We start from the raw sequence: 17883 nt of genomic DNA on the forward strand, positions 1-17883 counted from the left end.
GATATAATTACAACAGGTGGGACCAATTATTTGACACAGTCCTCCTTTTGCTGTCAGGTAATCAAATACTATAGTATGTTGGTTAGTAACTATGATTAATTGTCTCTGTATTGTATTAGTTTCATTAAGAACTTCAAGAATCTGGAAAATCTGATCGTCCAGGTAGTCGGTAGCTTCCACTAATTTATCCCACATTTGTGTTATGAAGGAGTATATTAGCATACTACTGAATATTTTATTTGTTATCCCCATCTCCACTAGTTGCGGCCTACTATTTGGTCGGGGATTATTGTCTGCAGCCCTTCTATACAAAGTATGAATTGGAACTGCTGCTGTGTCTATTTTACTATGAAAAAACAAAGATGGAAAGCGCACATAGGGTGTATCGTCTAGAAGAACCACAATAGCAAGCAAGCCCAATCAGTTAGACTCACCTGCTGAAGTTGTGCGAGCCAACAAACTGGGAATCACTCATAAAAGTTCGGTCGTCGCTGGTATCCCGCTGCTAGTGAATGAAAAATCCAAAATGGAAAATAATCCAAAGTGGAAAAAAAAAAGGAGCCAATGTGAATAAACCGCGCTGACCAGAAAAAAAGCACCTTCGGCAGTCCATGTAATAAAAAACTTCTTTAATAAGCCTACGCGTTTCGTGGCGAAACCAGCCACTTCATCAGGGCATCCTGATGAAGTGGCTGTTTTGCCACGAAACGCGCAGGCTTATTAAAGAAGTTTTTTATTATATGGACTGCAGAAGGTGCGTTTTTTTTCTGGTCAGCGCGGTTTATTTAGCCCGGCTCTTTTGTTTCCACTTTGGATTTTTTCCATTTTGAATTTGTTTTATTTTACTATGAGGAACTATGAAAGTGGCTGATGTCAGTTTGTCAAGAGTGCAAACTCCTCTTATGTCTGGGCTCACCCACCTGTAGGCACGATGTCCGCACACTAAGAATACTCCTTCTGGGAGAACACAAACGTGACCAGGGGTCTGTATACATTGGTATAAACTCAAAAGTCCTGACATAGGTTTATGGGCACACCAAGTATTAATCATTTGTTTTCCGTTTATACCAAATGTACATTTACCCCTTTCTTTTATTAGTATTTTACCCGTAGATGCTTTACAGTCTTCAACACCATCTTGGTGTACTGACTCATTAACCTACGTTTGATAAGCAATTATTGTCCTCACCACCACAGGTATTTGCTCCAGTGTGTTGAAAACTGAAGCACAGTCCAAGATTGGGAATGGGGTCTGAGTGAGGGATTTCAGTCCTCCTCCTGGCGACCATATTTCCGACGTCTGAATCATATTCCCGCCACCACATTTGTACCAGGGCACATCTTTTCCCCAAAACCTTGATTGAGTCCAAGTCTCATTGTGTATGCAGTGTGGGGTTAATACCTCCCATGACTCCAGAGGTAAGGCTAAGTATGGCATAGTCCTTGCTGATACTGGGCTGTGTGTACAGATCCAACAGTCTTTCGGTTTCTGTCCTTCCATGTCCTTTACAAGAAGACCATGATGCCGAATAAGTTTGTTGTCCCAATAAGCATTTAAAAGTTTATCCTGTGTCTCTGTAGAGTGCAGTAATCCTGTCACTGCCAGCAAGGTGATTAGAACAGTCATTCTGCTGTTGAAAGGACCTTTTTGCAGTGACTGGCGTGGATCAAGGTGGGCTTTCCCTCAAGTTTTACTGAGGTGGATGTGGTCAGCTGGACTTGGAAGGGGCCATCAAACCATGGGTCCAGGCTCCTTCTCACGTGTCTGCGTATAACCACCCAATCACCTGGATTCAGCTGATGCCCATCTGCACTTTCATTAGGATCTGGAATGGATGAAAACACATGTTTATGCACCACATTAAGTCTTTTTTGCAAGGCCTGAACATAGGCTGTCGTAGAACCGTGTTGCATTTGTAGCACCTGTGGGAAGTACAGACCAGTCTTTGGTGCACTACCAAACAGGACTTCAAAAGGAGACAAACCTGTCTTTCTATTTGGAGTGTGTCTGACTGAAAAGAGTGCAAGAGGCAAACACTCTACCCAGCTCTTTCCTGTCTGCCAGGGCCTTTTGAATTTTCAGTTTAAGTGTCCCATTTAGTCTTTCCACTTTCCCACTACTTTGTGGCCTATATGGTGTATGAAATGCTTGCTGTACACCCAGGGCCTGCATGACTTCCCTCATTATTTCTCCTGTGAAGTGTATACCCCTATCGCTTTATATGGTTTCTGGGACACCATTCCCGCAGATCAGTTCTTTCATAAGTTTGTCTGCAGTTGTTTTAGCATTTGCACATTTTACCGGATAGGCTTCCGGCCAACCAGAGAAGAGATCTACACATACTAGGACGCATTCATACACTCCTACCTTGGTAGCAGTATGCAGTCAATCTGCAGTCTCTGAAAGGGGTAGAGAGGCCTATGTGTCGCTTTCTTAGCGACTTTTACTGTTTTACCTGGGTTGTGCTGTGCACATATGAGGTATGATTGTACAAGTTTCGCAGCTGCGTAACTGAAACCAGGAGCAATCCAGAAGGCATCTACAATGGCACACATGTGACTTTTTGAGGCGTGAGTGGGGCCATATGTTGCTTGCGCCATGATTTGAAACAGGGACTTCGGTAGGCACAATTTATCCTTATTCTCCCATACTCCATTTGAGAGTTCAGCTCAGCTCCCAGTCTCCCCCAGTGTTCCTTCTCTGTTTGGGCAGCCTGTTGCTGGAGGGATTTCAGGACATCTAGGCTCAGTGTGGCTGGAATACGCTGACTCCCCGCCACCGTCTACGGCTCCCTAGGCCGTCTTGCTGCTACTTTAGCAGCCTTGTCCGCCCTTCTGTTGCCCTCTACCTCCACGGAGTCACCTTTTGTGCGTTGCTTTTAACTTGACAATGCCAACCTGGACTGGTAACATCAATGCCTCCATCAATTGTTTCACCAGCTCTGCATTCTTAATGGGCTTACCGGCTGATGTAAAAAACACTCTGCTTCTCCAGATAGGGCCGTAATCATGGGCTATGCCCCATGCATAATTCGAATCTGTAAATATTAGCGACTTTACCTGCAGCGGCTCTACACGCCTCAGTCAGCACCTTCAACGCTGCCTCCTGTGCCGACATGTGAGGAGGGAGTGGTTCAGCTCGGATTACCTCATGTGAGGATACTACTGCAAATCCAGTGTAGAATCGCCCATCCTGGTGGTACCTGGAGCATGTACAAAAAACCCCTCAAAATCTGCATTAGGACCAGGTTTTTTTCATGAATGTGTGCAAAACCCACTGTCTCCTGACTCATCAGTTCTATGCAGTCATGTCAAAGTATTCTTCCTCACTTGCTAAGCTGTCACCAATTCCCCCTTTTCTGAATCCACAGGCAGGATGGTGACTGGATTCAGAACGTTACATCTTTTGAGGGTGACATACTCAGGAATTAATAGAGCGCATTCAAGTCGAGCTGTCTGGCCATAGACAGATGTTTTGGTTGAACTTGTATGAGTATGGAATGGATGTCATGTGGGGAATAAATTGTCAAAGGAAAAGTCAGTGTGAGCTCACATGCCTTTCCTAGTAGTAGTGCAGCTGCTTCTACCGCACGGACACACGTAGGTGACCCCCTGATCACTAGGTCTAGTTGTGCTGAGTAGTAAGCTATTGGTCTCTCCGTTTCCCTTCATGTTGTTGTGTCAGTACTGCGGTAGCATATCCTCCCTGCTCTGTGCAAAACAAGAAAAATGGCTGGTCATAGTTTGGAATGCCTAAGGCCGGGGCTGACACAATGAGCAGTTTGAGAGAATGGCCTTCCTTCTCTTGAGATCATAGGGGTCTGATGACAAGCAGTCATTAAGTGGTTGCATCATTTGTGAAGCAGACTTTATCCAAGGCCTACAGTAGGTCACCAAGCCTAAGAAAGTGTAGATGCTGATGTGACCTGGGTAGAGGAAGATTTTGAATTGCCTGTTTCCTGTCCTCAGTCAGGTGTCTTGTACCTTCGGCAACACAATGTCCCAAAAATGTCACCTTTTGTTTGCAATACTGTAATTTGTCACGTGAGACCTTGCAACCCTTTTCTGCCAAAAAACATATCAAGGAAACTGTAGCTTCCTTGCAGAACATCTGGTCCGGGCAGAAGAGCAAAAGGTCATCCACGTACTGTAATAGTACAATCTGCGGATGAGGTGGTTTCTACTAAAGGATCCCTGCCATTGCTGCTGAATTAGATGGCAGGGGATTTCTTTCCCCCTTTTGGGAGTACTGTCCAACAATATTGTTTACCTTCATGAGTAAAGGAAAAAAAGATACCTACAGTCAGGGTGCAGGGGTACAGAGAAAAATGCATTTGCCAAATCAATAACTGTGAAACATGTTGCTGGGATTTGTGACAGATGTGTGTGGATCAGGGACAATTGAGGGCACACTCTCTAACATCATTAATAGCCCTTAAGTCATGAACCTTTCTGTAAGTGTCAGCGAACCATTGGGTCCTTTTTTTATAATGGGATACAAAGGGGTGTTGCAGGGAGAAAGTCTTTGCACCAGAACCCCTGCCTTAACATACTCTTTAATATCTCTGCTCAGGGCCATTGATTTGGCTAGGCTCAAAGGGTATTGCTTTAAATAAGGAGGAGTGGTACCTTCTTTCAATTTATCATGACAGTAAATTCATAGGGGTATTGTCACTAACAATAAGTTTTGTAAGCACCACAATTCCAGCACCTCACTGTTTCTAGGTCCCTTATTACATCTCCACTGGTTTCCTTGTGCTCCAGTATACATGACAGGCTGTCTTATCGTTCTTGTTTGTTCAATTCCTTTAGCTACCTTAAGAAGGTCTTTCGGATCTACGTCTCTGTCCTGCGTCTCGTAAGTCTTTGTTCATACAATGAATGCATTCACCAGCATTTTATCCAGTGGGTTTATACGACTGTACCCCATATCTGCCCATTTCAGTTGCAACCGTCCAAAGTACATCTCTACACCCCTCTCCTTTTTGCTGTGTCACGTTAGTCAGGAGTACAGACTGCTCTGATTGTTCCACTGTAGCCCACTGTTTTAGTGACTCACAGTACGTATCCCCAGACCGTGCAGATTTATCATCCATGCCCCAAGCTTCATTCTTTGCCACATCTGTATTTGTCTTATGTGTCCTAGTAAGTCACCTGCCTTTAAACTCACAAACCTCTCTAGGTCTGCCCAGGTACACTTATATGTCCACTGTATTTCCTTTTTCTGTAAAAAGGGAATGGTTGGTTTTCAGGGTCAGGCAGCTGCTTCAGCATAGCTAGCTGGTCAGAGGGGCTCCAGGTATAACACTCCAGCATCTTTCCTACTCTAGTCACCTTTCTAGCTCCTGATGTGGTTGGTCGTCTGGTGTCTACTATCAGCTTACTCTTCAAAGGTCAACGTCCCCACTAACCACACTATTATGTCTGTTTCTTATGTCACTATAATATTATCTTGTTCGGACAGGATTTAGCGCAACTCGCTTAGGTCAGTAGCACAGGTCACACAAGTAGCTATTCAGTCTGGGTTTGTCTGAATCTGACCACAGTGTTTATAAGTCTGTTTTGTCTGGGTCTCTGGTTAAACTTTGTCAATCAAAACATTCACAATGCACCTTACCTTCATACTGCCGCACATTCTCAAACATCATTTATTCACTTGCTATTTTCTTCCCTTTGTCTGTGCCTTTTTTGTACATCCAAACATTCACACTCTGGCTTTTTTAGCCTTTTTCAATATTTGTCCCAACTATTTTAATGCTTCCTTTCTTCTCTGTCTTTTACTATCTGCATAGCGGTTCGGAATCCCATTTGGGGGCCCTGACCACACACCAGGGCTGTGGAGTCGGTAAGCCAAACCTGCGACTCCGACTCCTCAATTTCCCTTACACCGACTCAGACTCCGACTCCACGACTCCGACTCCCACACATATTGCTTATATTTAAGTGAAAAATTTATTGTAGTATACAATGTGAACCTCAGACATTTAATCATTTTTATGATCCAATAATCAAGATATTTAGATAGAACAGAATATATATTGGTGTACTACCCGGTTTTCATTCTTTTTGGTACAGATACGATATGGATAGACAGATATGGATAAATAGATAGATAGAGCAGATTTCTAATCTGCTTTTGCTATTGAGTAACATTATCTATGAGCTCAAAAACCTTTCAGGTGATGCAGTTTTTCAAAAAGATGATCAACTTTTGCAGCTGAAAAACGTATCCTCAAAAAACACAGGAAAAACGCTGTGTGTGAATGTAGCCTTAGATCAGGAATATAACAGCCATTTATAGGACATTTCATAACTTTCCCAAACTCCTATGAAAAAATATTCAGCACATCCTGCATTGAACTACTGTACCCAATTTATTATATATTTTAGGAGTCGGAGTCGGTCCATTTTATACCGACTCCAACTCCGACTCCACCAAAATGAGCACCGACTCCGACTCCACGACTCCGACTCCACAGCCCTGCCACACACAGAATGAGTTGCCATGGCTTCAACTTATTCGTCAGACAGCTCACCTTTATTCTGAAATTCCCTTCTAGTGTGCCTGGACCTTGTCTTACAGGCCACACGAAGCAAGTCAGAGCGAGCCTGCCAAAGTGTAGCGGGAAGGCTCCTTGCCTCTCTCCCGATAGACCTACAGGATGTAACTGGAAGGCTCTTTACCTCTCACCAGTTAGATCAGCTGTATAGAATAGGAAGAGGCCTTTTAACTACTAGTCCAGCTCCATGGAACGTGGGAAGGCTGCTTCAACTTAGACAGCTCACCTTTATTCTGAAATGCCCTTCTAGTGTGCCTGGACCTTGTCTTACAGGCCACACATAGCAAGTCAGAATGAGCCTGCCAAGGTGAAGCCGGAAGGCTCCTTGCCCTTGTCTCACACCCACAACAAAAAACCCACTGACTAAAGTAAGAAGGCCCAGATGTGATAGGTCTCTAACCTACTATATCAGCCGTGCAGTTGGCTACCTCCTCCTGCTGATCCTCAATTTGCTATATATTAATCACACAACTAGAAGCAGGTAAAAACACATCAATGACCAAACTACTTACAAGTGTCCTTCTAAATTAGGCACCATATTTTAATTTCAACTTCAACTTACAAAATTTAATTCCACTTCAATTAAGTACTGTTGCTTTAAAATGCACAAATCTCCTAGCGAGCATTACACCAAGGACAGAAAAACAGAATTTTAAGTGCAGCTCTGTGCCCCCTGCCATTAGACACTCAGCGTAGATAAGAACGGAGAGGAGAAAAACACGCGCATGGGCATCATTCACCCCTCCCATTAGAATTTTAGAAATTTCGTGTCCTTCATACAGAAACAGAATGCAGCAGTTCTTGGACAAAATCAATTTCTACAAAACCCTCAAAACCACGGTATTTCACTAAGAACAGATAACTGTATAATGTGAGTAATCGAGCCTTGCCCTTTTCTGGCCAAATGCATCCAGTAAACTTTACAATGTAATGCCACATATAACACGAGCTATATCATTACTCAATTTATTCAGTCTCAGATGTAGATTGAAATATCTAACGCATCTGTCCGTGATCTCCCACAACTAGAAAAGGCAACAATCTCTTGACACAAAATGATGTGTGATGATTCATTCATACATGCTCATTCAGGGATTTTTAATCTTTTTTCTCTTCACTTTTCAGTGGTTAGTTGATTTTACAAAAAGAGAACAAAAATCCCTTATCTCAATCACCCCGCCTAATTCAGCTCGAGTTGAATAATGTCCTCTGTCACATACAGAGGACCACACCTGATGGAACCCCTCATCAATAAGGGACTTATTTATATCTCTTATACTCAATTACTCATTTCATTCAGAGGTTCTCATAGACATACAAGGATTCACACAGCCTGCCTATTTTGCACTTTGAAATTAACACCTTATGAAACTACAGCAGTGTCCATTGACACTCTGAGAACACCAAAGCCAACTTCTTAAACAAGAACAAAAACCACAACCCTATACAAAATACAGCCTCATTTGATTTTACTGCCAATCCAAAATGACCAAAATAACATTGCACGGAGTCTATCCCAGCTCTGTGCTACACAGTACACAACCAGTTAGTATATTGCTAGAACAAATTGACAGATAATACAGATGACAATAACTTATTACTCAACTCTCATACAGACATACTCACTGCTCACTGGTGATGTAGGTTCTTTTGAACCCTGTTGTACAGCCTTACCCAGAGATATGGAGAGATCCAGAGAGAGATTGCACTGCAAAATCAAAGTGTAAAGCTGGAGTCACACATAGCGACTTACCAGCGATACCGACACCGATATCAAGGTGTCAGGATCGCTGGTAAGTCGCTATGTGATAGCTGGTGAGCTATCACACAGACAGCTTCACCAGCGATCAGCACAGCGATGCCGAGCGCCCGGCATCGCTTGCCATCCCTGTAAAAAATAGAATTAAAATAAAAAATATTGTTATTCTCACCTTCCAACGTCCCACGCAGCATTCCTCTCTCCACGCTCCGGTCCCAGTGATCCTTTGCTAGAATGACCGCGAGAGTCACGGTCTCGCGGGAGCGCGAAGTCTCGCGGTCATTCGTGCAAAGGATCACTGGGACCGGAGCGTGGAGAGAGGAATGCTGCGCGGGACGTCGGAAGGTGAGAATAACAATATTTTTTATTTTAATTCTATTTTTTACAGCTGATCGCTGGTCTCCCGCCTGTTACACGCAGCGATGCATGCTGGCCAGCGGGAGACCAGCGACGAAAAATATGTCCAGAGGTTTCTTACAGCGATCAGCGATACCGGCAGGGGGGCCGCTCGCTGTCATACACAGCGATCTCGCTGGTGAGATCGCTGTTACGTCACAAAAGTTGTGACTCAGCAGCGATATCGCTAGCGAGATTGCTGTGTGTGACTCCCGCTTAAGACTAAATTTTCTCACCTTGCTGCAAGCTGCTGGATTTTGCATGTCCAACCTCCCAGGTCGCTCCCACATACTGATTCCGAATAGGCAGGTTACCACTGTCCCCTGTTCGGGCGTCAAAAACATTCATCCGTATTTTAATAAATTTTTAAAAACAAATAACTTTTGTAATTGAAGTCAAGGTAAAATTCCTTACGATTTACTATGTATCGTAACTTAGGCTGGTTTCACACTTGCATTTTTAGCGCTGTGCCTCGTGCGCATTTCTCCCCTATCTTTAACATGTGTGCGCATTATCTAGCGCATGCATGCGTTTTCGTGCGCATGTTTTTTTTTTGTAGTGTGCGCCTAGGCGAGCCGGACGCATTTTTGGTCCGTCCGGTCTTCAAAAAAATGCATGCGCACGTTAGCGCACGAAATGCGCAAAAAAACACATTCTGCAATTCTGTCAGATAATACTCAGTTTCTTACTGAAAATGATTGCAAACACAAATTCTTTGTTATTATTACCAACATTTAATTTGTCTTAAATGAAAAAAAAAACACAAAGAATTGTCCTAAAGCCAAATTGGATATAATTCCACACCAAACATAAAAAAAGAGGGTGGACAAAAGTATTGGCACTGTTCGAAAAATCATGTGATGCTTCTCTAATTTGTGTAATTAACAGCACCTGTAACGTACCTGTCGCACCTAACAGATGTTGGCAATAACTAAATCACACTTGCAGCCAGTTGACATGGATTAAATTTGACTCAATCTCTGTCCTGTGTCCTTGTGTGTACCACATTGAACATGGAGAAAAGAAAGAAGACCAAAGAACTGTCTGAGGACTTGAGAAACCAAATTGTGAAGAAGCATGAGCAATCTCAAGGCTACAAGTCCATCTCCAAAGACCTGAATGTTCCTGTGTCTACCGCGTGCAGTGTCATCAAGAAGTTTAAAGCCCATGGCACTGTGGCTAACCTCCCTAGATGTGGACAGAAAAGAAAAATTGACAAGAGATTTCAACGCAAGATTGTGCGGATGTTGGATAAAGAACCTCGACTAACATCCAAACAAGTTCAAGCTGCCTTGCAGTCCGAGGGTACAACAGTGTCAACTCGTACTATCTGTCGGCGTCCGAATGAAAAGGGACTGTATGGTAGGAGACCCAGGAAGACCCCACTTCTTACCCCGAGACATAAAAAAGCCAGGCTGGAGTTTGCCAAAACTTACCTGAGAAAGCCTAAAACGTTTTGGAAGAATGTTCTCTGGTCAGATGAGACAAAAGTAGAGCTTTTTGGGCAAAGGCATCAACATAGAGTTTACAGGAGAAAAAAAAGAGGCATTCAAAGAAAAGAACACGATCCCTACAGTCAAACATGGCAGAGGTTCCCTGATGTTTTGGAGTTGCTTTGCTGCCTCTGGCACTGGACTGCTTGACCGTGTGCATGGCATTATGAAGTCTGAAGACTACCAACAAATTTTGCAGCATAATGTAGGGCCCAGTGTGAGAAAGCTGGGTCTCCCTCAGAGGTCATGGGTCTTCCAGCAGAACAATGACCCAAAACACACTAGAAAATGGTTTGAGAGAAAGCACTGGAGACTTCTAAGGTGGCCAGCAATGAGTCCAGACCTGAATCCCATAGAACACCTGTGGAGAGATCTAAAAATGGCAGTTTGGAGAAGGCACCCTTCAAATATCAGGGATCTGGAAAGTTTGCCAAATACAATCACACAGACTTCAAGACCATACAGATAAATGGTGATCACCCATTAGTAACCAAATGATCAAATATTCCTTAAATGCCAATATAGAGCCATATTCACCATCTCCACTCACTCTTTCACTCCACATACGACCCCTTCTCTCACTCCGTCTCTCATACTCACGCCGTCATCGCCGCTGCTCCACGATCCCCGACATCTTCTTCCGCCGGCGCCATCCTGGATCCAGACGTTGTCCACGCCGGCGACATGTTCTTGCGGCGACGCCATCTTGAATCTCGTGGGATTTCACGAAATCCAAGATGGCGTCGCTGCAAGAACATGTCGGCGGCCTGGAGAACGTCTGGATCCAGGATCGCGGCGGCGGAGGAAGATGTCGGGGCAGCGACGATGACGGTGTGAGTATGAGAAACGGAGTGAGAGAAAGGAACGTATGTGGAGTGAAAGAGTGAGTGGACGTGAGTGGAGGTGAAAGGTGAGAGGAGTGTGTGTTGAGGCGGTGTGGTGTGTTGAGGGTTAACGTGCGTGTGTGTGTGGTGACGTCACCGGTTACAACTGGACGGAAGTTGTTACAACCGGAAGCTGGTTAGGGCATCTATTATTATAGATGATGAGGAAGAAGCCGTCTGTTGTTGGCGGTGATGGCGTGTAGAGGCTTCTTCAGCCAATGTAATAGATTTAGAGTTAGGGGATTCGTGTGTGAGACGACGGCGTTTATAAGCCTTAATCTTCTCAAGGCGATGGTGTTTTTCCTCAGGAGTCTCATTAGCACGGCGTTGTTTTTGTCGTAGTGCTAAAGCTGCTTTCCTTTCACTGGCATTGGCATACTTTTTGTTATGACTCATGTTGGCACAGGTAAAGGACTCTATTTGGCAGTTATCTGGCAGTGAAGAAGGCGTCCTGGAGTATTGTAGAGTAAACAGATACTAATTGACCCTGTAATTGCCCAGCAGTAGTTATGAAGTGGTAGTGGCAAATTGGCCCTGTAGTTAGACACCGGCAGAGGAGCAAGGCAGCAGTAGTTATGGCGGTAGAGGCAAATTGGCCCTGTAATTAGACACCGGCAGAGGAGCAAGGCAGCAGTAGTTATGGCGGTAGAGGCAAATTGGCCCTGTAATTAGACACAGGCAGTGAACAGTCAGAGGAGCAAGGCAGCAGTACTTATGGCGGTAGAGGCAAATTGGCCCTGTAATTAGACACCGGCAGAGGAGCAAGGCAGCAGTAGTTATGGCGGTATTGGCAAATTGGCCCTGTAATTAGACACCAGCAGAGGAGCAAGGCAGCAGTTATGGCGGTAGAGGCAAATTGGCCCTGTAATTAGACACAGGCAGTGAACAGTCAGAGGAGCAAGGCAGCAGTACTTATGGCGGTAGAGGCAAATTGGCCCTGTAATTAGACACCGGCAGAGGAGCAAGGCAGCAGTAGTTATGGCGGTATTGGCAAATTGGCCCTGTAATTAGACACCAGCAGAGGAGCAATGCAGCAGTAGTTATGGCGGTAGAGGCAAATTGATCCTGTAATTAGACACCGGCAGAGGAGCAAGGCAGCAGTAGTTATGGCGGTAGAGACAAACTAGCCCTGTAATTAGACACCGGCAGAGGAGCAAGGCAGCAGTAGTTATGGCGGTAGAGGCAAATTGGCCCTGTAATTAGACACCGGCAGAGGAGCAATGCAGCAGTAGTTATGGCGGTAGAGGCAAATTAGCCCTGTAATTAGACACCGGCAGAGGAGCAAGGCAGCAGTAGTTATGGCGGTAGAGGCAAATTGGCCTTGTAATTAGACACCGGCAGTAAACAGGCAGATGACCAAAGCAGCAGTAGTTATGGCGATAGAGGCAAATTGGCCCTGTAATTAGACACTGGCAGAGGACAAAGGCAGCAGTAGTTATGGCAGTATAGGCAAATTGGCCCTGTAATTAGACACCGGCAGAGGAGCAAGGCAGCAGTAGTTATTGCGGTACAGGCAAATTGGTCCAGTAATTAGACACCGGCAGTAAACAGGCATAGGACCAAGGCAGCAGTAGTTATGGTGGTAGAGGCAATGCCAAGCGTCCGCACAGCAAGTCGGCGTGAGGTAAATGACGTAATTTCACGAATGCAAGATGGCGTCGGCGGACGTCGTTAACACCTCTTGCCATGTTAACCCTCAACACACCACACCGCCTCAACACACACTCCTCTCACCTTTCACCTCCACTCATGTCCACTCACTCTTTCACTCCACATACGTTCCTTTCTCTCACTCCGTTTCTCATACCCACACCGTCATCGTCGCTGCCCCGACATCTTCCTCCGCCGCCGCGATCCAGGATCCAGACGTTCTCCAGGCCGCCGACATGTTCTTGCGGGACGCCATCTTGGATTTCGTGAAATCCCGCGATATTCAAGATAGCGTCGCCGCAACAACATGTCGCTGGCGTGGACGACATCGGGATCCAAAAAGATGGCGTCGGCGAAATCTCGCGAGATTACGCCGACGCCATTTTGGATCCCGATGTCGCCCACGCCAGCGACCATTTCTTGCGGGACGCCATCTTGGATGTCGTGAAGTCCCGCGATATTCAAGATGGCGTCGCCGCAACAACATGTCGCTGGCATGGGCGACTTCGGGATCCAAAATGGCGTCGGCGTAATCTCGCGTGTGTGGTGACATCACCGGTTACAACTGGACGGAAGTTGTTACAACCGGAAGCTGGTTAGGGCATTTATTATTATAGATTACACTTTGTTAATTATGTCACAGTGTTTTACCCAGGGCTGTGGAGTCGGAGTCGGAGTCATGGAGTCGGTGCTCATTTTGGTGGAGTCGGAGTCGGTATAAAATGGACCGACTCCGACTCCTAAAATATATAATAAATTGGGTACAGTAATTCAATGCAGAATGTGCTGAATATTTTTTCATAGAAGTTTGGGAAAGTTATGAAATGTCCTATAAATGGCTGTTCTATTCCTGATCTAAGGCTACATTCACACACAGCGTTTTTCCTGTGTTTTTTGAGGATACGTTTTTCAGCTGCAAAAGCTGATCATCTTTTTAAAAAACCGCATCACCTGAAAGGTTTTTGAGCTCATAGATAATGTTTTCAATAGCCAAAGCAGATTAGAAATCTGCTCTATCTATCCATTTATCCATATCTGTCTATCCATATCGTATCTGTACCAAAAAGAATGAAAACCGGGTAGTACACCAATATATATTCTGTTCTATCTAAATATCTTGATTATTGGATCATAAAAATGATTAAATGTCTGAGGTTCACATTGTACTACAATAAATTTTTCACTTAAATATAAGCAATATGTGTGGGAGTCGGAGTCGTGGAGTCGGAGTCGGTGTAAGGGAAATTGAGGAGTCGGAGTCGCAGGTTTGGCTTACCGACTCCACAGCCCTGGTTTTACCATGGCTCTATATTGGCATTTAATGAATATTTGATCCTTTGGCTACCAATGACTGATCACCATCTATCTGTATGGTCTTGAAGTCTATGTGATTGTATTGTACTATTTTAATTGCACTTTCTGGATATCTAATTTATACTTATTTTTATTTATCACCTGGTACTCCATTTCCTCCTTAGTTTACAGGCCTCACATAGTATAATGCAGACCCCACTTATAAATTTAGCAAAAAATCCAGAAAACATATGGGACTCGCACTTCAAATGAACTAATATATCCCACAATCTGATGATAGTAATCAACAGACAAGAAGAGATCCAGAATGTTAAAATTTAATTACTTATTGATAGTTATCAAAAACACAATGAAAATGTAAAAAAGCAGTAATGTCTTGACAAGAGAGCCGCCACTAAAAACATGAAACTTCATGGTAATAAAGAGGTATACAAGATATGGATAACAATAGCGTACCACATACAAGAAAATCTAGCACAAAAAGTGTCCCCTAATGCTATATTCGCATATAGAAAAATAATGTGAAGATAATATGCAATTATCCAAGAAAAAATAGATATACTCTCTAGACTGGCACCACAGAATTCCCAAAGTGCTATATTAGGCCTGTTTCACACTTCAGTTTTTTGACGTTAGTCAAAATCCACCAGTTTTAGAAAAAAACAGATCCGCCCCTTTTTTGGTGGATCCGTTTTTTCCCCCCATAGACTAGCATTCGCTGCGGATTTTGACTGATGGTCGTCCGTTCCATCCGTTTTAACTGTAGCGTCTCCCAGGCGGAGGAGAGGGACTATGAAACTTTTTTGTAGCGACGGACTGCTATTTTCAAGTGAGCATGCCCGGTAGAGCATTTTAACCCTCAATAGCGTTCGGGAAACGGCGTGAATAATCTCTCTCTCGCCAGACCGCGGTTCCTTTAAATTTCATCCACTTCCCAGCTACAGCGGATCCGTCCACAAAACAGGTCCGGTGGCATCCGTTTGGACCAAGACGGAAACGGATCCGTTTTTTGACACTCTGGCAGATTTTGACTGACATGAAATGACTGAAATGTGAAAAAGGCCTTAGCATGTGAACTTATCAGTGAAGAGAGAGACCTATGAGTTACCAGAACGTATCCATAGAACAATTATGTAACAACCAGGCAAAAAGATACATAGAATGCTGTGATGGTCTGCATAGTGAAAACGGAGAAAACACATAAGTAACCAGAAAATGTCCATAAATAAGCAACCTGACATGAAATTCCCAAAATGTTGCGCTAGCATGACAACTAAACAGTAAAGAGGGAAATACCCAAGTGGCCAAAAAATATCCATAAAAATAATGTATAACTACCTGATAGTAAAGTGATGGCTCCCCATCCTGACATGCGTTTCACCGCTGGCTTCTTCTGGGAATTTCCATTGTGTTTTCAATAGACTATCAAATATTTAAATTTTAATATTCTAGATCTCTTCTTGTCTGTTGATCCATCATCAGATTGTGGGATATATTAGACCCCACATATAGCATAATGCAGAATCCCATAGAGCATAATGCAGACCCACATATAGCATAATTCAGACCCCACAAAATATAATGCAAAACCCATATAGCATAATGAAGACCCCACGTAGTATAATGCAAACCCACACATAGCATAATACACACCCCACATAGTATAATGCAGACCCCCAAATAGCATAATGCAGTCACACACATAGTATAATGCAAACCCCACAAAGTATAATGCAGAACTCCGTATAGCATGAAGCAGACCCCACATAGTATAAAGACCTCATAACATAATGCAAAAACCCATATAGTATAATGCAAACCCCATGTAGCATGCAGACCCCCCCACATAGTATAATGCTGACACCACACAGCAAATTGCAGACCCACATATAGTATATTACATATAGTATAATGCAAACCCCAGAATATGAAGACACCATCTATAATATAATGCTCTAAGCGTCACTCTGTCCGAAGCATTCATGGACTGCGCAAGCACGACACGCCTGCCCAGTCTGGCTCCAGTCAGAATGAGGCATCCAGCGGTGAGGTGTGTATGGCGTCGGAGATGGCGTTACGCGTACACGGCATACGTTGATCTCGGGTGCCATACTTACTTGACCGGGAGCGTTGCCGCGGCACTTCTCTTGGGCCAGAGACAGGGGCAGGAGTGCGGCCAGAATCGCACATAGCTCGATCCGGCGCCATTTTACTGAAGACACATTTGCAGTGTCTTCAGCAATATGGCGCCGGACAGCACTATGGGCAAGCGCGTACACCGGCGCCACACTCCTCTCCCAGCCTCCAGCAGAACGTGACAGCGCTGGAGAACAGGAAAGAAGGGTGAGTCTAAATGTTTTTTTTGTATGTGTGTAGTTTAATAGGGTTGAGGGGGACCATGCATACCAGGATAGGGGGTGAGAAGTAGCATGCATACCAGGAAAGGGGGGTGAGGGGACCATGCATACCAGGAAAGGGGGGTGAGGACCATGCATACCAGGATTGGGGGATGAGGGGTAGCATGCATACCACAGAAAGGGGGATGAGGGGTAGCATGCATACCACAGAAAGGGGGGAGAGGGGACCATGCATACCACGGAAAGGGGGGAGAGGGGACCATGCATACCACGGAAAGGGGGGAGAGGGGACCATGCATACCACGGAAAGGGGGGAGAGGGGACCATGCATACCACGGAAAGGGGGGAGAGGGGACCATGCATACCACGGAAAGGGGGGTGAGGGGACCATGCATACCACGGAAAGGGGGGTGAGGGGACCATGCATACCACGGAAAGGGGGGAGAGGGGACCATGCATACCACGGAAAGGGGGGAGAGGGGACCATGCATACCACGGAAAGGGGGGTGAGGGGACCATGCATACCACGGAAAGGGGGATGAGGGGTAGCATGCATACCACAGAAAGGGGGGAGAGGGGACCATGCATACCACGGAAAGGGGGGAGAGGGGACCATGCATACCACGGAAAGGGGGGAGAGGGGACCATGCATACCACGGAAAGGGGGGAGAGGGGACCATGCATACCACGGAAAGGGGGGCGAGGGGACCATGCATACCACAGAAAGGGGGGCGAGAGGACCATGCATACCACGGAAAGGGGGGTGAGGGGACCATGCATACCACTGAAAAGGGGGTGAGGGGTAGCATACATACCAGGATTGGGGGTGAGCAGACCATGCATACCAGGATAGGGAGGGTGAGGGGTAGCATGCATACCAGGATTGGGGGGTGAGAAGACCATGCATACCAGGAGAAGGGGGGTGAGAGGACCATGCATACCAGGAGAAGGGGGGTGAGAGGACCATGCATACCAGGATACGAAAGGGAGAGGACCATGCATACCAGGATTGGGGGGTGAGAGAACCATGCATCCCAGGATGAGGAATAGGGTGCCATGCTTACCAGGATTGGGGGGGGGGGGGGTGCAGCACATACCAGGATGGGAGACCATATACCAATAAAAATGCTTGCCACACAGGCGTAGAACAGGTTCATAACTACATACAGTATAATGCAGAGCCCCAAGTATAATGCGGATCCCATATAGCATAATAGACACACACAGTATAAAGCAGACCATACATAGTATAATGCAATCACCTACATAGCAAAATGAAGACAATGAAGATAATTACCTGTTGCTGTCGGCATCCTCACACGCAGGCTCCCGAGCTATTTCTGTCAGGCATAACAATGCACGTGACGAGTATTTATAGAGCGCGGGAACGCCAGCGCCGGAAGTGCGTCATCACCGGAAGTGCGTAATCGCGCGTGACGTTTCACGTGAGTCATTCTCCAGTTGTCATAG

At 45.2% G+C, this 17883-nt stretch overlaps 1 long non-coding RNA gene across 1 annotated transcript; it reads right to left on the reverse strand.

Annotated features, from left to right (window-relative positions):
* Window positions 1-1609: 1609 nt before the first annotated feature.
* Window positions 1610-17831, reverse strand: LOC141073480 (uncharacterized). The gene is made up of 2 exons (XR_012226970.1): window positions 17711-17831; window positions 1610-1826 (listed from the first exon to the last, which is right to left on the reverse strand). It is a non-coding gene; the product is annotated as an uncharacterized lncRNA (long non-coding RNA).
* Window positions 17832-17883: the final 52 nt, after the last annotated feature.

This window comes from Dendrobates tinctorius, unplaced genomic scaffold (assembly GCF_039654945.1).
Source record: "Dendrobates tinctorius isolate UK_male_01 unplaced genomic scaffold, ASM3965494v1 ptg000303l, whole genome shotgun sequence".
Classification (NCBI taxonomy): domain Eukaryota; kingdom Metazoa; phylum Chordata; class Amphibia; order Anura; family Dendrobatidae; genus Dendrobates; species Dendrobates tinctorius.